Source organism: Xiphophorus hellerii, chromosome 2, assembly GCF_003331165.1.
Source record: "Xiphophorus hellerii strain 12219 chromosome 2, Xiphophorus_hellerii-4.1, whole genome shotgun sequence".
Classification (NCBI taxonomy): Eukaryota; Metazoa; Chordata; class Actinopteri; order Cyprinodontiformes; family Poeciliidae; genus Xiphophorus; species Xiphophorus hellerii.
The window spans coordinates 1,808,278-1,830,868 of NC_045673.1; the positions used below are offsets into that span (position 1 = coordinate 1,808,278).

Sequence of the window (22,591 nt, forward strand, 5' to 3'; positions counted from 1 at the left end):
GTGCAGACAAACTCCTAAAATAAATAATCATAAACAAACCTTGTTGTGTTTTTTCACTAAATGATTTCTATACAGTTTTTTAAATCTAAATATATATGATGATGGAACTAAATATTTGCATCTCGCGTGTTTTAATCCCCAGCCTGTAGGATCCCGACTCGCCTGTAGGAGTCAGTAAGAGCCTCCTCTCGTTCCCCAAACTTCCTTTTTGTTCAACTAAAAACCTCTGAATAACGGACACGGTGAGCTGACAGGGGGACGGCCGGGAAGCAGGACGTCCCGGACACTTTGTTCAAATAAAGAAGCAGGAAAGAAACTCTGAGCTTTCCTGACCGCTGAACAGTTCTGGGCTGAGCTGAAGTTCCCTGGAAGTGAGTTCATTTCCCCGCCTCTCCCCCTGCCTGGAATGTTAGCGGCCCCCGAAGAACAAGAAGACGTGAACCAGGTAAGTTATTGATCTGAAAGCTGCTGATATCCCGCCGAACCTTTTAGCGCTTCGTGTTGACAGGAAGGTTCTGCGTTTTTCCCAGTTTAAACTTTCAGGGTTTGTTTGGCGAGTTTCAACACTTTCTATCAACATTTGTTAATGTCACAAAATGAGACAGCAATGTCTGGCATCTGTGTAATAACCGAAAAACTGCAGTCAATTTTATGTGGAGTTTATGCGGAAATATACCGTTTTGTTGTAATAAGAGTTTTATGGTTTTAGTTTGTCTGAAGTGTTGTCTTAGCCAGTGGCGGTTCTTGCATGAATGGCGCCCAGGGCGAACCTCTCCCTCTGAAACCCCCTCACAATTAAACAGACACTCAAAGCTGTCTGATTATATAGTCAAATAGGGAAGCTAATTTTGAAAAATATGGAACATAATGGCCTGTTACAGGGATGTTTGGGCCAGAAATCCAGATTTCATTTGGTTATATGCTGATTTATTTGAGATTACAGCTAGATTTAGTTTAAAAACATTCTATTTGACTCTGAGAAGATGTTTCTGTGCCAAGATTCTGTACATTACATTTAGTTTCCGTGGCTCTAAAGTATGGTGTGGTATTAGAGCCACAATTAAGACTTTTGCACACCCAACATTGGCTACCTCCTTGTCGCAAGAGGCTGTATCCATTCTGAAGCTAGCTACTGATTTATATGATAAGATAAGTCAGCACCAGTAACTGAGCAGTTGTCCTTGAGAAATGAGAATGAGACTACTGCCTTGCATTAGCTTTGGAGAGGCTAGTGACTAGCAGGCCTTGGCAGTTACTGACTGTGAACTGGAAGAATCCTTTGCTGGCCATTAGTCTGGATAGGCTAGCGTTAGCACTAGATATGTTGGCGTCATCCTTGGTTGGGCTAACAACTATTGCAGATCAGCCGCGATGTCTACTTTCTTCTTTAAATAAAACTTTATCAAAAAAAGTGGTTGGTGGCCATGCAGTGTATGTAAGCAACATACATTGTCTGTGTTGTTCTGTTCTTTTGACAGACTTTACTGTAATTCAACACGACACCAAGAACAAACGCTGTACTTTATGGAGCTGAAGTTGGCTTCTGCCATAAAAACCATCTGACTGAGCAGATCAGCTGGAGATGAAGTGACTTCTGTGCCTTGATTATTGGATCAAACCAACTTGGAGAACCCAACCTAACCCAGGAGGGTTATGCTAAAATCTAAATTTATTATTAATATTTAGTTTTTGTTGGGTAGTTCATAACAGAGCAGATTGTTATTGACTGGACATGCAAATAATCTGTAGAAAACTCTAGAAGTTGGGGATAACTGAAAGATAACTCATATTTGCCACTACTAGGCACCTCTCCCAGCCTGCCGCCCTGGGCAGAAAGCCATAGAAATCTAAAACACAGCTGGTCAGAGCTACATTATTGTTTTGATGCTCTATTTTTGGTTGTGTCATGAGGCTGTCATGCTGGAGAGCATTGAGACCAAAATCTGGCCTTAGAGTGTTCAGTGAAATACTTTGTCATGTTTACAGACGTTATGCTTTTCAGCAGGAGGAATAGTTTAATCCTGATTGGTGAAAGTTAAACACTTTTCTTCTAAAGTAAATTTTCAGAGGGTTTGACATGAAAGTTTTGATCACAGTGAAAGTTTACAGGAATGTGGAGAATGAAAAGCAAAGATTCTGAGTCAGTGCAGATGCAACAGCTGAGTAAGATGCTGCTCAGGAATGTCACTGTCTCATGCAACAGTCAGGCAACAGTCAGGCAGCAGTCATGCAACAGTCAGGCAGCAGTCATGCAACAGTCAGGCAGCATCTGTATCGTAGCTGGAATTCTGCACTGATTTATCCTACGGCTGCTGATCAGACCAGTTTCCGGTTTCCAGTTTTGTTTCAGGTCTGACCTGCTGATTTGATCTTATTTTTAAAGAATATCATATTCAGATAAAAAAAAAAACTTAATAGGAAATTTTATTATTTATTTTTTTACAGAATTTGAACCAGGTGAAACTAAAACTGTTTTGAACATACTGACAGACAAAAGTTTTCTTTATCTTAAATGCTAAATTGTATTTATTTTTCAGACAGTTTTGGCTTAAATACTGCTGAGCATGTTGTTCTGTCAGCAAGTTATCTTTTTTTAAGTGGTTGTACTTCAGTCATTGATTTAATCAGTTTACTAAATTGTTTTGATGATTATTTAAATAATCGATTTGTCACAATTAATTTGATTAATCAGTTCAGCCCTAAACTGATTGGTACATCATTAATTCATACTCCAACCAATCAGGACATTTCTCATTGCTGTCAGTAATCTGAATATTTAATTGACTGAAAAAGGCTGATATAAAGTAAGTAGCAGGATAAAGTGAATTGTGTTTAATGCTGTTAAATGTTATAAAGAAAGCTCTACATACTGTTAGTGTCTATTGTTCTGTTTAAGATCCTGTTGTAAATTTAGCACTTGCTTTTGACTTTTCAACAATTATCTTTTAAAAATCAACATCTGTTTAATTCAATATGTTTCATACTCATCCTATATCACTCTCACACACGTTGTTGAAACTGTAGACAAAAATACACAACGCATGTCCTGAAGTCAGGAGGTCGAATGAAAGCAGCGGCTTCGTTTCAGGCCGCACGCACCAGCTGTGATCTGCAGCGTGCATCAAGGCCAGCTGCTGCATGTCATGGGTGAAAGGTCATTCTCATCTGACCCCACATTCATTCTCACACGGTGCAGCGGCATCAACCTCACGACCCACCGATGAGACAAAATATCAACGTCACTCAGTAAATGACACCAGTGCATCATTTGATTCCACAAACAGCCAACTTTGTCTGTTTGCAGACCGCAGCCAGAACCTCTGAAGCGGTTTTCCTCCAGGACCTGCTGCCTGATTCTCTGCTGCCGTAAACAAAAGCAACAATGCAAACCCTCTAACTGTGTTGACTTCCTCAGCTTTCCTCGGCCCACACAGTCGCCACAGAGCTCTGCTCTCCGTTTTGTCCTTTCATGAAGGTTCCCATTCTGCTGGCCGGTGGGGGGGCGGTTCTGTCTGTGCTGGTTAGATCTCACTCTGCCGGGCCTCACAATGGATCATCTGTGTTGCTACATCAACATTTAGTTATCTCCCCCTTTTCTCTGCCACTTTAATCTCGTCCCTCCAGTGTGATCAGCAGCAGGACGGGCAGAGCTGAACAGCATGGCCGCTGACTCACTCTGACTGTGCATGTTGTCATTAAAGCTTCTGCCACAGCCCTTATTTCAGGCCTACACACAGTTTGCTTTGCATTCCTGTTTATCTTCCACTCAGCTGCATGCCCACTGCTAGCAGCACATGCTGTGCCTATATTTTCAGCTTGCCATGTGAATGGTTGGCGGTATCTTGCAGTCGGGTCTATTTGTGAGTTGGGATGTGGTCTAATCAGGTTGAAGGCAGAATATTCCACACCAGCAGGTTGGTCTTTAGCTGTTAATTTCCTCCTGAGCTGATAGTTGCAGCCTGAAGCAGGTTAAACATTTTCATATTACTGTGGAGGAGCTCCTATTTAAACACAAAGAGCTCCTGATTCAGCCTTACTAAAATGTGTCATTATGCACATTTAGCTTCTGTTCTTTTGTTCTTCTGTTTGTTTTCTTTGCTGTCAGTTGAGCTGCAGCTCTGCTCTGAACAAACAGCTTCATGGTGGGTCTGCCTTGTTGTTCCTGCTGAGCGCCTTCATCTGTGGTGATTGGTTGAACCAGAGCATTTCAAAAATATGTATTGTTGTTTCATTAAAGGCAATTGAATATTTCTACAAAATCACAGTAGTATCAGGTATATATTAAAGTTATATTAAGCCTGAGCAGCGACAGCGCTGTGAAGGTTTCCTGCAATTGAAGAATTTCTTATTATTCTTCTTTTCCCCATGAAAATGCAAATTGGGGGTCAAAACTTATGTTTAATCTCACCAAACTTTGCACAAAATTGTCCCTGGTATTAAATCAAATGTTTTTAATTAAATCAAAAGTGGGCGTGGCCAACTGCTCTGAATAGAAATAGGCCAAATCATAGAGATCGGTAATCTGTTTATTTCACTTTCATTGGTTTTCACTAGTTTGCTTCCTATTTATTTTGCTAACATTCCTGCTGTGGATGTACAGAAGTAGGAAAACATAACACCACAATACCACTGATAAATATTGATAAAGATGTTGATCATGATTAAACTTTGCTTGATTAAACTCTCTTCCATAAATGTTCAGATCTTTGCTAATTGTGACATTAAAGACAGTGAAATTCAACCCAAGTGACAAAATATTTTTAAAGACCCGATTATGTTGCATAATTGATTATAATCTTCCAAATTGTGGACTGAACTGCCTTTGAAAATGAAACTGGCATCTTCTCCAGCTGTTTGCTATGAGATGTTGGTTTTAACTCACTTTTGCATCAGTTGTTCTCAGTTTGTTTTAAAGTATTGTTTTAATATAGATCTACTTCTGGTATGCAGTGTGTGTTTGTGTTTTTATTTTGCTATTTTATTGAATACTGTTGGATTTGTTTTATTTTGAACGTATTTTCACTATAAAACATTGTGATACTTCACTGGTTTTATTAAAGTGATTTGTAACTAAAGTTGGGTCACTAAATATTACAAATAAACTTGTGATATTACATTTATTGATACTTCAGTGAGGATTGTGATTCCATATTGAACATTTCCTCTGAGTGCCACTAAACTGTAAGAGCCGCCAGTGGAGCACAAACTGAGAGCAAATGATTTAAATAGGCCAGACTTAAAACCTGCGCAGAATGGAGATCTAATTAAAATCGGTTTGATTTATGAAAAGTAGTTTAATTGTGTTTTTCACACAAGTAAGTAAATACATATTTCCATATTACATATTGCCTTTTGCCAAAGACAGTAATTGTCTGGGATTTGGGGATTTAATCTTAGCCAAATTTTCTCATTAAGAAGTACAAATTATTTTCTTACTTGTCAAATATTTAAGACTCTGAAAGATTTGAACTGATGTTTTTTTTTTCCTTGGAGATTTGCAGAGATAAAGCATCTTTACCCTGAAACAAGCTTTTCTTGGAGCAAGTCCACTTACTAAAGAAAACTTGTTGCTTCTGTAACAAGTGAGATGTTGCAGAAGCAAACTAGTAATTCCTCTGATTAAACCTACATGCACAGCTGCATGTGTGGGCTTGCTGTGCAGCAGCCGCGTTGTCTCCACATCTGGGAGAGGAGAGCTCCCAGAAAGAGCATGCAAGAGATGTTCTGCTCCCAGATCTGATCAATAATCAATGTTCATACAAACACATGGCCCAATGATTTCCATAGTGTGGAAAACATGGATGGAATCAAGCAGAATTAGAGTATTTAAATGGAGTTCACATCAGAAAACAGGCTGTTAAAATCTCAGAACAATTATTGTCTTCAACTTTAAACAAAGAGTTTTTCAGAAGAAGCCGAGCTTAAAAAATCCTTTGAGCAGAGAAGAGGATTAAAACGAATTGCTGTAAAAGCTGATGAGTCGCTTTGGCAATTGAACAGATACATTTCTTTTGGGGCTTTTGAAGATAAATTCAAACCAACTTTGTTGTTTAACTGCAGAAATATTAAATTAGGATTTTTTTTAGCTGTTCTAGCAAACAGAATATGAAAACAAAGAGAGTGGAGGAGAAACAAACAGATGGATAAAGCTGAGAGCCAAATACAACATGAAGACGGTTATTAGCTAAAGACAGTGTAGAAACATTTCAGTCCACATTTTTACTAAATTTAGTTTTAAAACTGATAACATGAACCAGTTCATTTTAAACCTCCTGAACTGTTGTGACATTACAGCACTGCTGCCCTGAGCATTAACTGAAGCCATATGTGCATTTTCATTGGATATCCAGTATTAAAGCTTTAAAGCCAGTAGAAAATTGTTGTACTCGTACTCATATATTTTAGCAGTGATTTCGTTCTGCTGCAGACCAATTTCATAATTATATGTGAAAATGGCTCCAGTGCCTGGAAGCAGGACTTTGATCATGCAACTTGTTGAGTGTTTGTAACATCTCAGCTTTCAGTGTCTTTATCATGTAGGTGCGCTGAAAAACGAAAAGATCTGACAGAAAGTTTAGCCAGAGCGTGTTAAAGACGGAGAGGGATCCCCGCCTTTAGATGTAGAAGAAACGAAACCAAATCACACTTTGTGCTGCTTTTAACAGAAAAAACATCAAATATGCTTTGAGTTTCATTTGCAGATCTGTTGCAAGCTTCCTGAAGCAAAAGCTTTAATGGCAGAAAGCCTTGAAGACTAAATTTAGAGGCTGATAAAAACTGAGGTGACTCAAAAAAGAGCATCTTAAATTCCCTTCAGATGGCTGCAGCATCTCATTTACTTTCAGTCACCATGCAGGATTTAACTATTAGGATAGAACTATTTTATACGTCTGAAGATGGGTTTCAGTAAAGTTGTCCGTTTTCTTCTTTGCCTTTGTGGAGTGGAGTTAACTTTGTGGAGTGTTTGTGTGTAATTAAGTTTTGAATACCACAAACTGCTGAGTTAAATTGGAAGCTGCAGATGAAGCAGCTCCTCCTGCCCCGCTGTCTCCCTGGTTACTCCTCAGGGTTTTAGACATGCGTCCATCTCAGAGGATGAAGTGAAACACAATGTTCAGTTTCTCAGAATGAGCAATATTTTTGTTCTGGTTAATGCTGAACTGTTTGTCCTGCTAGCATGCTAAAGGAGATGTTTGAGAGACATCTAGAAGGTTAATATCTGGACAAATAAGTTTGGAAATGCTACTTATTTCCTTTAATGTAGGTTTTTTTCTTTTGATACCTTCCTACTGACTCTATTCAAATAAAAGCTGTAAATATCATGCAGCCCTATAATGGAGGCTTCTAAACTGATTTTGCAAGGAAGTGTTGTTGGACAGGCTGATAGTTATTTTTATTGTTATTGGGTCTGTCAACATGACAAAGCATTCTAGGTACTCTATTCTAGTACTTCCTATCTTTCAAAATAAGAGTTTCCAACATAGATCAAAGTGAAAGACCTGACTTAGATATGAATCATCGTGTTATTTTTATATCGCTCTACATGCCTGTTTGTTATCAAAATGCAAAAGTTACAACTATATCTTGAATTTGTTTAAATCCAGTTGTTGCTACATTTATGTCCCAATGAGTCTCATTTGTCAGATTAAAAGAACCTTTTGAAAATAACCTTTAAGCAGGTGTTAAACATACTTTTCATTAAACCTACATTTTTGTTTTTAAAAATATATTTTTTATTGGTCTGATATAATATTCTAATTTTTAATGCTATGTTTTCATTAAGCAGGAAATCATCATGATTAAGAGAAATGCAGGTGTTAAAGCATCAGATGTTTAATTAATTTATATAATGTGTTTCACTTGGTGATCGATTTACTGAAATAAATTAACGTTTTAATAATATTCTAATTTATTGAAAGGGTCTGTATACCAGTCTTCACTACACATTCTTTTTTTTTATTCTGATGTTTTTCCTCCTTTGAATTCAATATGTTGGTCATCGTTTCAGACGAGTTAAAAATTCTTCCAAAAAAAAAAAAAAAAGAAATTTGGAATTGAGAAATGAATCACATCTTTTCCACTTTTATTGGTTCAACTTTTCTCTCCTCAGATCTGAACCGTGTGTCTTTGGTAGTGAGGTGTTGGGTTGAATTAAAAAGGTCCTTAAGCTTTAATTTGATGCGATCTTTGAAGTAGCCGCTGTGATTAGTTGTGCATCAAGGAGCCTCATTGGAAAAGACAGAGCCAGCTCTCATGCAAGGCCTCTAATCAAAAACAAGTCTGAGTCACTCGCTCTATAAATTGAGACCCCACCATGATAATTAAACTCTTTAAACCTGATCCACTCTGATTTAGAGGCCTGTTGGATGAGGCAGACTGTTTTTGGACCCTTCCTCTTCATTTTTATTGTTCTATAAATTGTACTTTCAGTTGGTTTCTGGCAAGATGGTTTCAACTGATTCATGATTAGTTGCTCAGATTTCCGAAACTTGTTACCGTTAGCCAGCTTGTGTTGCCACTGTTTTTACATCATGGGGGTAGATTAGCCTTTTTCAGTAGCTATTCATCAATTTACTGTGCAGAGTTGACATAAAATAGATTCTAAAACCTTATGCTGTTTGTTTTTTACTTTAAATCAAAGCAGAAAGTCTGAAACAAGAACATCTAAAACAACTTAAAAAAAGTATTCTTCATAGCCTTCAAGCTAAAGGAGGTTCTTAATGCATGTAAAGTAAATGTGTTTAACTGATTTTAGCCACTTTTCTTTACATAACATGTTTACTGGAGAAAAAAACTGAATACTTTAGAGGTGGTTCATGAAAAATTCAGTGAATAGGCAAATTTGCTAATACTGATTTGCTATTAGGCGGGGGTCGACTGTATGTGCAAGAGGCTGAAATGACATCTGACAGATTTGGACAGATAAATTATATTCTGCATCTTTTTGATGCACAAACATTGAATCTGTCTTTTTCGGTACCTGTCTCAAGTCCGATATCACCTGAAAAATTCAATATGTTCCTTCTTTAAGTTGTTCAAATTAAAGACCATCTGCATCCCAGACATGTTGCTAAAGTGCAAAGTTCATTTTCTGTACCAGATGCAAAATCTGACGGCCATGAAAATAGAAAGGAAGGTGAATTCTGTGAATTTTTAAGCCAAAACTATGGAAATGATTTTCTGTGTGAGGCATCTGTGAGGAACATTCAGTGAACTGCACTTGTTGGTATGCTTATGTATTCAGCTATTGTAAAATGACTCCTTAGTTAACAATGAAGATGGCGACTCTCACTTTCTCTCTGTTGGACTTCATTCAAAAGCATCTTCTTAAGAGGAAAAGATGGTTTTTGATCAAGTGCGATGAACCAGTAGAGCTTTGTTGAAGAACCGGCATTTTTTGTTCACATTGTTGTTGCAAAATGAGATTCTTCAGTCAAGCATGTAGGAGCGGGTACACAAAGCCAGATATAGCACAACCAATCCCACTCTGAATGCCCAAGCCAGAAAAAAGCAATCAGCCTGCTGCACAGAGAGAATAAAAATGACTTTTGGGAAACTCAGAATTACAATCATGAGTTATCTGCTTGTTTTTGCCAAAGACATTTGGGATATTAAATACTATCCAAAAACTGAACTCAAGAAATGAAAAACACTTGAAAAATAAAACATTTTTCACGACGCACTGATAAACTCACCATCATAAGTTTTATGTTCTGTGTTCATTAACAAACACAGAAATACATTGTATTCAGAGAAATAAATCCTCAGTTATTGGATGCAGTGCAGAAAAAGGCAGTACAGCAGTAAACATGGGAACAGATGAACAAAATGATCGGTATATTTAGATCATTGTTTATTTATTCTCATGTGAAGAACAAGAACAAGCACCAAAATCCTTCATTCTGCTAGTTAGGTAACATTCTTTCTATGATGCGCTTCCTGCAGATAATTGAGTCGCCTCAACCCAGATCTAACGGTCAGAACCAGACGTTCTTCTGAATGTTTCGTTTGAGTTTCAGGAGGAACTGGTTGCAGCTCTAAAAATAGAAAATCTGCATCTGGAGGGCGTGGAGTGAATGAAAGGCCTGCAGACGCAATCCTGACCTCAAACCCACTCAACAGCAGTCCCATCATCCTGGGCATGCTGACCCGCTTGATCTGATGGCTAAGTTCAAGGCCCAGTTGTGTCCTACGGTGGCGTAAGGTGCAAACAGCGAAACACACAGCAAACACATGAAGACTAAACTCACAAACACAAAAACAAACACAACAAAAAATGCAGCAATCACAGGAAATAGAAGCAGAAGAGAAAAAGCCTCAAATAGAAGAAACAAGAAGTATGAAATGTTGAAGGTAGGTAATATAACTTACTCCAGACTCCCCCTACTGGCCTGGAGGACTTGTGTATTGTTGAGCGAGTTTGCTGTTTTATAATTGCTGCTGTTTCGCAATTTGCAGAGTTTTCCCATTTGCTTCCATTTCCTGTTGTTCCAGCATTTTTGTTTGCAGCATTTTTTGTTGCTTTAGTTTTTTTGTGTTTTGAAGTTTGCATCATTCATGTGTTTCCAGCTTGGTTCACTTTTTGCTGCCCGTTTGCACCTGTCAACCACCATAGTATCCACCCCACCAGACCGTTATTATTAACGGTCCACCAGTGTACCACTTACACCATCGAGCTCCAAGATGGGTGTGTATAGGCTGTGGTTGTGGGAGAGTCAGATGCAACATAAAGTATTTGGCTGCCTCCGTTGCCAAGAGTTGAGACACCAAATCACCCTGCTGTGCTCCCAAGTGACATTTATGGAGTCACTTTGCAGCACAAACAACAAACTGTACCTGTTTTTTTTAGAAAAAAATCACTTGATTTGTTGCTAGATTTGTCGCTAGCTACTTGTTAGAGTGAAAAAAAGTTGCTAAACGGTCTGGAAAGTGGCTAAATATAACAACAAAGTGGTTGAGTTGGCAACAGAGCCCAGATTACCTCCCTCCACTCATCCTCACACTTGGCCACAGACCTACATGTACCTTGGCTCCACCAACTGTGGTTTAATTTTTCCTATTTCGTCTGGGGGCTGGGTTCTGCACACCGAGGTTATTGAGCATTGTTTCAAAGTATGAGCATTGTTTTGTGAAACAAAACTGGTTCTTCTATATATTGTGTGTGAAGTTTCAAGCAGATTTTCTGACTATGAATAAAGAAAGTATTTTAGTCTTCATAAGTTTCACAGATCCAGAGCCATTTTATTGAGTCACAAGTTGGTCTGGTTTTGTTTCAACAGATCCTGTTTCTGTCATAGTTCTGGACGAAGCTGCTCTGGTTATTCTCATAAAAGAGAAAATCATTGAAAGAAATGTTGAATTCCACAGTGAGCGTTGGCAACAACTGAAGAAGTTTTTCCACAGAGATTCTTACAAGTTTTCATCCCATAATACTGGTTATACTGTAAGGCAAGGTTGTGTAATAATTTATCTTAACCTCCATCATAAATAAGTTTGTTGAACGTCTGACCTCTAAGCAGAGTCATGTTCCAGTTTCACACAGTAGTTCCTCTGTTAACCTCAGATCTTCTGCTGCCTGAGGTTTTCTCTAATCATTCGGTTTGTGTTTATCTCCAAAGCAGACGTTGTGGCTGAGACCTCGTACCCTAAGTACCCCAAGTACCCCAAGTACCCTAAGTACGAGGTCTCAGACCCTAAGTGTCGTACTGACACTTGGGGTCCATTTTCAGCACATGCTCTGTCTTCCTGCGTATTTGGGTCTCTGGTGTTGGGACAACAGTTCATTTGTTGCTTTAAAATCAGTTCTAGATGTTTTATAATCTTCCCATTTACTTCTTTAGCAAGTAACAGCTTCCTTGCAAAAGGAAGTAGTCTTAACTTTAAAAGAACATTTTAATTTTGGTCTTAAAAAATGTAATTGTGTTTTAGTCATCTACAGTCTTTTCAGGATTTTTTTCCCCAAGAGTTTTTTCAGCAGTAATAAAAGTTCATAAAGAATTTGCTTAGGTCCAGAACCAACAGTGCAGATGAGCTGAAGTTCTGCTGCTAAAGCAACCTGGACTTCCTGAGCGCCACAGGTTGATCTCCTCAAAGCCACTCTGCACTGATGCAGGAATTCATGCAAAAGGAGCCCAGACCAACTACTGAGAGCAGAAACTGTTCAGTACATGGACTAACTTTTAGTTTATTTTTAGTCTGATGTAGTATTGTATTTGTCTGAGAAACAGAGTTTTTGGTTGTCATAAGCAGAAAACCAGAATCAACATGAAGAGAAATTAAGATAAATTATTCTGGATAAATCTCTGTGTGGAATGGTGAGTTTTTGAATCAGAGGGATACAATTAATACATTTTTGAAGATATTTTCATTTATTGAGATTCTTCTGTTTATATTAATGACCTGATTGAAATGCAAATAGAAAAGCTTATGAATTTTTAGACTGCCCCCTGGTGGACTAGAAGAAGATTATGTTTCATTCAACAATCTGTCCACATTTCACATAAAGACCTTGTAGTCTTTTTGGTGCAGAGAGTCATAATGAAGCTGCACTGAGTAAATGTGCCATGCATTAACTAAACACGGATAATAATAAATGCAATAAGTAATTTTCATTTTTATGTAGATAAGGAACTCAAAATAACTTTCACTCAGTTCCACACATATCACTGTTAATAGTTACTAATACTCCTATCAAGCCATTTTAATACGTTTTTGTATTTTTGGGATAATCTCTTCACAAGCAGTCATATCAGTCATCCTAAAGCTGTTTGTACTCATGACTTATGCAGCAAGTCAGCACAAATAAACCTCAAAAACCTTGGTGATAAAGAAGCAACAAAAACAGAAAGTCAACAACAGGAAAGGGTCCCTTACCTTCCTGTTCCCAAAGGATAAATTAATGTATTGATTTTCATTTAAAATGCATTTATTCCAACTGTATTTACTCCTTATTGATCTCTAGAAATATTAAATCCTTGTGTGTTTGAAGGATGATTACTTATTCAGAGAGTTTTGTAAGAGTTTCTGCCGCTGCAGGTAAAGGATCAGCTGGCTCTTTTCTCTGTGGGCTGATATATTCCTGCTTTTCTTCCCTTTTTGTCACCAGAATTATTTATGGAAAATGTTGTAATGGTAATTGTAAATGCTTGTTTATGTTCTGCAATATATACATTTATATATCGCCCATATGTGATTCAAATCTAAACGATCTAAACTTCAGGTTTTTTCACCCCCCAAAACATCTTATCTGCCACTTCCATATGTCCATCCGTCCATCCGTCCATCCATCCACCCGTCCATCCATCCATCCATCCATCCATCCATCCATCCATCCATCCATCCATCCATCCATCCATTCACTAACATCCTTGTCCCTAGTGGGGTCAGGAGGTGCTGGTGCCTCTCCAGCTAACGTTCTGGGTGAGGGGCGGGGTCACCTGGACAGGTCGCCAGTCTGGCACTAAATCGTATCAAATAGTTTTTATGTCGTGTTCTGGGCTATAACGATTGCTTGAAAGATTTGAGTGCCTCCATTATTAAAACTTCTCCAGGCAAGTTATCGGCCTTGAAGCTTTGTTATATTATGTTTTATTATTTAGCGCACCGTGTTTCACCCGGATGATTATTTGTGTTGCGCAACAGTCTCACTTCTGTCTCTGAGTTGTTCACCAATGCTACGTGCTAGCAGCATAAAGTCCAACTTTCAAGTTTGGTTCAGGGGATTTAATTGATTAACGATAATGTCCGGGTTTTTACCATTTTTCGTGGACCAACGTGTCGCGATGCGTAGAGAACCAGGCTGCTGCCTGGTGTCTGGTTCCGAGCGATCTACGGAGAAGAGCGCGGCAGGTGTATGCATATTGGTGCAGTGGGTTGCTGCAGTTGGAGTTTAACGTAAGTGAAGCTTTACAGATGTAGCAGAAAATAAATTTACCACCATCCTGGTCGTAACAAATGGGTGGCGGAGCGCACACATAGCTGGGAAATGTGTGTCAGTGTGTGAAGACGGAGCTGATATCTGAAAAATTTGGCAAATATCTGATATTAATACTGATGTTATGGCCGTGTTTACCAATGTTTCATTTAATCTCAATTTTTATTTGATTAGTCGATAAACCGTCAGAATAATCGATCGAATGTTTGATGACTAGAATAATTGTTTACAATAGCCTTAATCTCGACATTGATATTAGTGGCATGAGTACAAAAAACATTTTTTTTAGTATCCCTTTTTTTATTTTTTTACTAATAATCATATTTCTCCAACTCCTTCAGGTCTTTGAGTACAAGTACTTTGGCTTCTTCAGGCGAACCATTGAGTCTGATGAATATCTTGCAGTTCATGACCCTTTGTTTGTGTTTTGGTTGCTTCACTTTAGCATCTGGCTTTCTTGGCAAGATTTGCAATCATGTTTGCTAATGTTTATTCAGACAGACAGTTGTTGTTGACTTTGGCCCCCAATTTCACCAAATTCCAATGAATCCATGTCTTGTATTAAAAAATGGCAACAACAACAAAAAAGATAAAACACAGAGAGATGATCCAAACATAAGTTTGTGAAATATTGATCTGTTTTTCCTGTTTATTTTATGTTTTTTCCTGGTTTTGCCATATAACATCACATTCATTACTCTGTGTTCCTCTATAAAATACATTGAGGCTTGTGGTTGGAACATAACAAAATGTGAAACGGCGCTGCATTATTTTTCCTTTAAAGCAGAAATGTTGTCCAGAAGTTTGTAATAATTATTAATAAACCATACTTTTACTATCCATGCCCTGGGATCCAGAGAAGGCAGATCTAAGAATACAGAGAGAGAGAGAGAGAGAGATTCTCACGCTCTTGGCTTCGTCAAACCTCTGGGGATCTCTCCACCGACCTGCCTACACTATCTGTTTATTATGAGGCTTTTACTGAACTGTTTGTGCTTCACATCCAGCAGTTGGCATTCCTAGCAGAGAACTGTGGCTGAGTGTGGCTTAAGTGTTGAAATCATAATAATCCTCAGGAGCCGTCAATCTGTCATCTGGTAGTTAAGATGTTCTGTTGCTCTGCAAACAATTTCATAATGTTCTCACAACATCAAATATTGTATAATGAAGATTTTCCATGTTTGGCCTCAGGGACAGATTTTCATCTTTTATTTTGTCATAAATCTGAAGTGCTTGCTTCAGATATTTGTCTTAAGTCAGCTTGATTTTTGATTGGCTTTTTAATCTTACGAGCTTTTTAACACAAGTGTCTCTTTGCTAATAAGCCAGAGAAATGTCATATTTTGTCTGTTAGTTATGTTCTGTTAGTGGAAATCATTTAGATGTTAAAGGAGTTTTCATCCTTCAATAAATCATCTCACAGACTGCAGATTAGAGGGATTTTTTTCTCACAGGTCTAACTTCTAAAACAAAAGAGCTGATGGAGCTTTATGTCAGCCTCCTCCTGTGAGATTAAGAAAACATTTTCATCTAACATGAAGGCTGAACACGCAGAAGGGAAATACCAGCCTTTGGCCTCATTATGGAAACCCACAATGTTACAGGTTTGAAATTACAAAATAAAAATAAAACTAATGATTTGCTGTTGATTTTCTGGTGACACTATTGGAAAATGGAGCATATAAATGCCAAACCTCCAGCTAATATTTGCTCCTCCCTTCCATTTTCCTTCCACTGACATTTTGGTTTACAGTGTTTATTCCATCCAGCCTCCTAGAAATCCAGTTCAATAAACTTTTAATGCATTAATAAATATTTCTCAAAGGATACATAACTACATCCAGATTGAAAATCATAAATGATAAGTTAGGAAGGTGAAAGAAATGAACTGCAGCCTAATTTCTGATTGCATGAACATAATTCTTTGTATTAATTATGTTCATCCAATTTCTGATAACATTTTAAAGCTGTTGGTCTAATTATGTTTTCACCCCAAAACAAATAAAAACAACGAAGAACAACAAATTAATTAAACAGGCATTTTATATTGCACTGTGAGCCAGTTGTTGAAAACACTACAGTATATGGACACATGGGGTGGAGTTTGCTGTGCTAGTATAGAAGCAACTTTCATTCTGTGTTTTTTGTGAAGCTTCTTTTTCTAGTTTTTCTATCCATCTCTTAGAGTAACAGCAGACTGGTAAATGTTAACTTGGACTCGCTTTTTCTTTCTGGAGGTATTTTTGCCTGACTAGAAATTTAATTGGTGAGACTAAATGGCTGCAAGTTGTTGAAAAGCTCTGCAGATTCAGAGGCTGCCAGTTCTGGTTCTGGATGGAGTGACTGGCAGGATGAAAGCCCCGGGTCTGTGGGTGAGCTTGAGCTCACTGGACAGGTTTCTGTCTCTGTCAGCTGTTTCGAGTCATAAACTGCTAAAAGGCTTGCCACTGTTCAGTTTTTTTCATCCGATTGATTATTCATCCAAATAATCAATAGAATTATCGATTACCAAAAAAAACCAACAACTTTATATGCAGCCTTAGTTAAAGTATGAAGCTATTAAGTTTGTAACTCAAAAAAATTGGACAATTTTGTTTTTATTGGATTTTTCTTGTTTATTTTTCTGGAGTATTGAAGGTATGGAGTGGAAAATAATAAAAACTGACCTGCAGAATGAAGTCTTGTCTAGTAAACAGCACAAAAATTTATTTTCCTAGACATGATTTTGTGTGTTGATGTCCAATTAAGATAACACCAGACTACGGATGCACCAATCCACTTCTTCCACTTCCGATACCGATACAGATACCTGAAGTTAGGTATTGGCTGACACTGAATCGATGCAGGAAAACTGTGTTGAGTTGACCTAAGACATTTCGTTTTTTAAACACAGATATAAGTGTACTAAAGTAGAAATTGATTTGATAACGCTGCGCCAGTACAGCTCACTTAAATACACCAATAGATGGAACACTTAAAAACGCAACTTTAATTTGTTCAGTCAGTGCAATTATGAGCATAACAGCCAATGTAAAATAAATAATAAAGAAACTGAAACTGACAAAAACAATAAATTAGCTACTTTGTTCAAACATGTAAAAAAATAAACTGACAAGTCTGTCAAAAAGTTCAAAAAGTGCAATTAAAAATCCTAACTATAATGTAAAATATATAATAAAGCATGACGTCATTCAGAGCACAGAATTAGTCTGAATAGATTTTCCCCCTATAGATCCGGTACCCAATCTAGAATTTCTTTCGATATTGGTACCAATATAGATATTGATATCAGATCGATCCTTCAGACATACAAACTTCAAATGGCTGCAACTCATCAATGATTCAACATACAGACATCAATACAAATCTAAAACACATGACAAGTATAAGAGAGTAAATATTGTTTCACAGAGCTGTATTTGATCTTATAATGTGGCGGTTAAGGAATCTGAAATAACCTCAGTAGGAGGATTTTATTTTGTGTTGCAGCAGCTCAGAGCTAGCGCTGCTGCTCTGTAGGAAAACATGCTGCGTTTAGTCATTTTGACTCCATGAGGGATTTTTGGGAATGTCACAGTGTGTCACCAGCTTTGAAAATATTTTAATGTGGGGAAATTTGATCAAATCTCTCCTGTTTATCTCCCAGCAGTGATTCTGTTGTTTCATGCTGCAGTTTTCAGCGTGATGCTGCTCTCATGTTTTACATGCTGGGACTTTGTTTTCATTTTCTAAGCATTGTTCAGCAGCCAGCCTTTTAGCAGTGGCAGCCATCAGCTTTCACTGCACTTTTTCACTTACAGTAAAAGTTGATTTAAGATAAAGAGTCGCTTTCATTCCCTGTTTTTCTTCCTCTGCTTGACAGACTGTCAAAGTCTCGCCGCCCGGGCCCGATCCCGCTGATTGCTGACCACGTCTGTGCCGGTAAGCAGTGATTTCATGTTCCTCTCTGTGTTGCTGTTGGTTCTATCTTCACCATGTCAACCCAAAGACAACACTGGGCTATTGTTTGCAAAATAAATCTCAGCTCAAAACAGACTGAAGCAAAAGAACAGATGTGTGCATGATTATTTTTAAAGTAGGAAATGAAGGGGAAAAGTTATTTATTTAAGCAAAAAAGTATTTAACTAACCATAATGTCCTTTGAGGGATCGTTAAAGCTCCCAGTTTGATTGTTGGTGTTGTAGCAGAAAAGACAATAGATGTTCCAGGAAATGGCCTCTTGGGAACCGATCTCACATTGTTCCAGGTTGAGTTGGACTCATTTCCTGCCCACCTAACTGTGAGCAGGAACACACTCCTCACTCACACACACATTTTCTTACTGATATAACTGGGCCTGAGCAATTAACAGCAGATTAATTGTGGTGAATCAATTATTACTGGAATAATCGATTACTAAAATAATTGTTAGCTACAGGTCTATTTTATATGTATTTTAATACTTTTTTAATATTGTGTAAAATAAGCTTAAGTTGTTAAATAGAAAAATCTGCAAAATGTGCCATTTATTTTATTTGATTATCAGAATAGTCAATAGAATAATCGATCACTAATACAGTGGTTGCTAGTTTATTTGTATTTTTTATGTATTTCTAATTTTGTATAAAAGGGTTTAAGTGGTTAAATGAAAAATCTGTAGAATGTTAAACTTTTTCATTGCTTTATTTTATTTTTATTAATCGTCAGAATAATCGATACTAAAATAATCTTTAGCGACAGCTCTAGTTATAACCAGCAAACTTTTCAATGCAACTGCAGGCAGTTTTCTTGCTTTTTTAAAATATGTTCCATTTGTGGCTATTTATCTTTTAGATAGATTAAAAAAACACAGAAACTTAATATTTGCAGATGTGAGAGATGAGAAATGAGTTTCTCCTCTATGATGAAAAGAAATGTGACTGAAAGTTGCTCTGGGTAAAATCAGGAAGCACTCTGGTTTTGGACGGTCTAATTTCAAACCGTGAGGTTCAGGCTGGTCCTCTGGTTTTTAGTGTGGGCCGAGCTGCTCAGGACGAAGCACCTTGTCAGCAGTACGCAGTAATGAAGCCCCTCAGGGTTCTTCTGCTCAGAGTAGAAAGTCCAGCTCAGCATCTTCAGGTCCAGCTGCCGGGTTGTGAAGCATGGCAGTGACCTATGACACCAATGCTGACTTTAGTTGCAGAACTTTGCAGCATATGTTTTGGGTTCGGGTTCAACTTTCTAAAACAGGAGGGATTTGTTCGCTTTTTCTAAGGAGGAAGCAAATTAATTTCTCTTCTTTGAAAATGTCTCAATAGTACAAATGAACCATTCAGTGGAAAAGTTCCACTTCTTGCCTCTGAAGACATCTTCATCCACATCAGAGCGACGTCTTTATGGCCGACTGTTGGTCTTATTCCCAATAAAACCCTGTAGGTGTTTCACTTCTGTGCTGGTGACATCATTAACTCAGAGCAATAAAGGAGGAACTCCTCAGAGACTAGTTACTCTGAACGGACCTTTTCTGAGGGGAGAGGAGAGAATTAATAGTCCAAAGTTGCTCCGATAAATCCTTCTGCGAGAGATTCAAGTCTTTGCCTCGGGGGAGACTTTTTGTCACGCTTATTGACTTTGCTTTTTTATATTCTGCTCACCATTTTACCTCCGTAGAGTTCAACAAGGATAAAAATTAATGGCCAAGTTTTACATTCATGTTGAATTAGTTTATTCTGCTCACTTTCTCTCCTTAAATAAAAAATACAGCTAAATCCACAGATAGTCTGTGTCCATTCTGGGCTTTACTTAAACTGAAAAGTAAAAAATAGACTCAAACCTTGCTTGCTGGACCTTTGATAAAATATTAGTATGTGTGTATTTATTATGGGTGTTGTATGAACGATGCCGCGCTGCTCTGTAGGTTTTATGGGTGAAACCAGGAAGAGGGAGGATGGAAGGATGCTGATTAAATATCGATTCCGCCCTGGTCGGCTAAAGGCTGACATTTAGGTGGGATTTAAAGTCACCAGAAAACATTGGATCAGTGACTTTCTGAATATTTCTATAATTTAGAGACACTCGTTTCACTCAACATGCGACAACTGATCCAATCATTTTTCCATAATGGAAATCAGTATGTAATAGGAAGAGACTGGTAGGAGGTTCAGTCCATAATAAGCTGATCTGTATCATAATCCACCTCAAATTAAAGGCCTGAGTCCGACTGCACAGGATATTCTCCTAACATGCATTTTATAAGGTACAGTGGAACTCCACCTATTTGCATTTCAGTATTCATAGATTTTTTTTTTTTTTTTGGAGCATAACTCATTCGTTGAAAACATTCTGATTGATGGAGTTTTTTTAGTAGATTATATCTAAAATATTCTAAGGAATGCAGTTTGGGAAGCTGAAACTCCTTGGTGTTATTGGCTGTGGTTGGCAAAGCAACCACTCATTTTCTGCAATGATCCACTGCTTACAGCAACTAGTTGGGGAGGGGAGGAATACTCATTAATCAAAGAAATTCTTTTTTTGCTGCAGCATCAATGTGCATCACAGTCCTTATCATGTAATGCTAGAGACACACAGTATATCAGCATTAACATCAGAGTCTGCTGATGTTGTCCATTTTTTAACGTATCGGTCCGATAAGTAAAACTGGGCTGATGTAACCATCGACATTGATCACTCAATGTCATTCAGAAACAGGCACTGAAGTAGGACTTTTGTAACAAAAGACAAAAAAAAGCAAACTAACTACTTTGTATTAGGTGTCCAATGTTTGCAGCAAAATGTTTCCGTAGTAACAATAATAAAAGGGAGAATCTGTTTAATGGTTGCTGTCCAGATGAAATTATTGAGTTCATTTTAATTCGCCATGCAATTAATTGATTTTTTGCTTATTGTGACAGGCTTACTCATCAGTAATTCTTGTGTTAAATTCTGATTCCCATTTTTCTACATGTTGGACTTTAAATAATCTGGAACCTGCAGTTTAATGAAGTGTGTCTGATTAGTGCCTTAAACTGTTTATTGGATCTTTTCCCTTAAAAACGTTGAGGAGTCTTTATTTACATTCAGAATTTTTATTAAAATCAGAAATATGGTGTCAAAAAAATGATCTGAAAATATATTCCTCACTGGGGCTTCAGGTTTAAAGCAAAAATATTTAAACAAAATCAAAACAATCCCACAGAAAATAAAAATCTGAATTTGGTTGTGTGACTTTTAATGAATATAGTTTTCAGCTTTTAAACTCAAACACTGTTCTGGTGTCACCAGTAGCACTAATAAAAACCCACTGGTTTCTATCTGCTGGATGTTCGCTGCACTAATTCATTCTTCCTAACACTAGATGGAGCCACTTGCACTGCATGTGCCACAGGGTTGTAGCTGCTTAAGAAGAGGCGCTCTGCCCTTTTTTTGGCGTTCTGAATAAATTTGCATGAATGACTCACTTAAGCTACTTTCTCAAACAGAAACGCCTGAGAGTTTTCCAAGCAGCCATAATGTTGACCGTCCTTCCAGCTGAACTGCATCGCTGATTCCCGTTTTTAATAAATATTCAGTTGACCATGATTTGGATTTTGTAAATATGTTTCTGTTTAGTGAGGTTTCCACTGAGCAGGTTGTTCTCTAGAAGGGAAGCAGGACGACTAAAGGTCTCAGTGTTTGTTGCTTTCAGGCTTTACTTTAAAACCTGCAGTTTTTGCATATTCTGGAAGGAGATGTGTCATCATTTTTTTAGTATTTGTAGTTTGGCTCCAAATGTTTCAGACAGAGCAATCAGAGTGAGAGAAGGAGGATGAGGGATGGACAAGCTGAATGTGAGGGGAAAGGACGATGTTTTTCACAGACCCTGTTATGTTTCTGTCTGTAAAAACATCAAGTGTTTCCTTCACTGCTCCTCACAGTGTGACTCCCTGGCCTCAGCGCTTCATGGCAGATCGCAACACAACCCCTGACTCTTATTGGGGTCAGACAGGTGTAAACAGGAGTGTAGTCTCCAATGAAACCTATAAGGCCAGGTTCTGAAGGTTGACATGTTCCACAAAAAGGCCAGATTTGGTGTGTTTTGTTTTTTAATTAGGATAAAATCTCCTGTAAAGTCTTCATCTCCCAGATTTCGTAACAGAATCATACCCTTGGTATTAAATTGTCTCCATTTGCTCTCTGCTTTCTCTCATCTGCTGTTTTCATTGTGGTACAAATAACCTTCACAGGGAGATTGATGATCTAAAAGTTTAGTAATAAAAGGACGATCTGATGCACTGAAGATATTTAAACTGAGCTCACTTTCTCAGCAGTTTAATATCCCTGGGTATATGATGATAAATATGGGAACTATAATGGAAAACTGGGGATTTTGACTGAATTTATTATTTCATTTGACCTGCGGAGTGGGTTCTGATCTGAGCGCAGCTGAGTGGCCCGTGATGCAAAATCAAGCTGTGCTTTATTACAACCTGTCGACTTAATTTAATGCTGCATCTTGAGGCTTTGGGGTAGAATGAGTCTTCATTTCATTTTAAATGTTAGACTTTAGATTAGATTTTAAACTTCTATCAGACTTGATTTTCAAGTCTGATAGTGCCAGTTAAAAATTGAAGTAGTTTCAGATTTAAATAGCGCCTGCTCCACATCTATTTCTCCTTAAAACCGGCTGTGGCGGTTGTGGTCTCTGGTGAGGCTGCGGAGTCG

At 37.8% G+C, this 22,591-nt stretch overlaps 1 protein-coding gene across 2 annotated transcripts in view; it reads left to right on the forward strand.

Annotated features, from left to right (window-relative positions):
• The first annotated feature begins 206 nt into the window (after positions 1-206).
• tspan9a (tetraspanin 9a) overlaps positions 207-22,591 on the forward strand; it is a 224,119-nt gene continuing 201,734 nt past the window's right edge. For both annotated transcript variants that reach the window (XM_032580078.1, XM_032580071.1), the window contains exons 1-2: positions 207-445; positions 17,796-17,854. The gene's annotated coding sequence lies outside the window, so the exon portion shown is untranslated. The remainder of the gene's footprint in view (positions 446-17,795; positions 17,855-22,591) is intronic.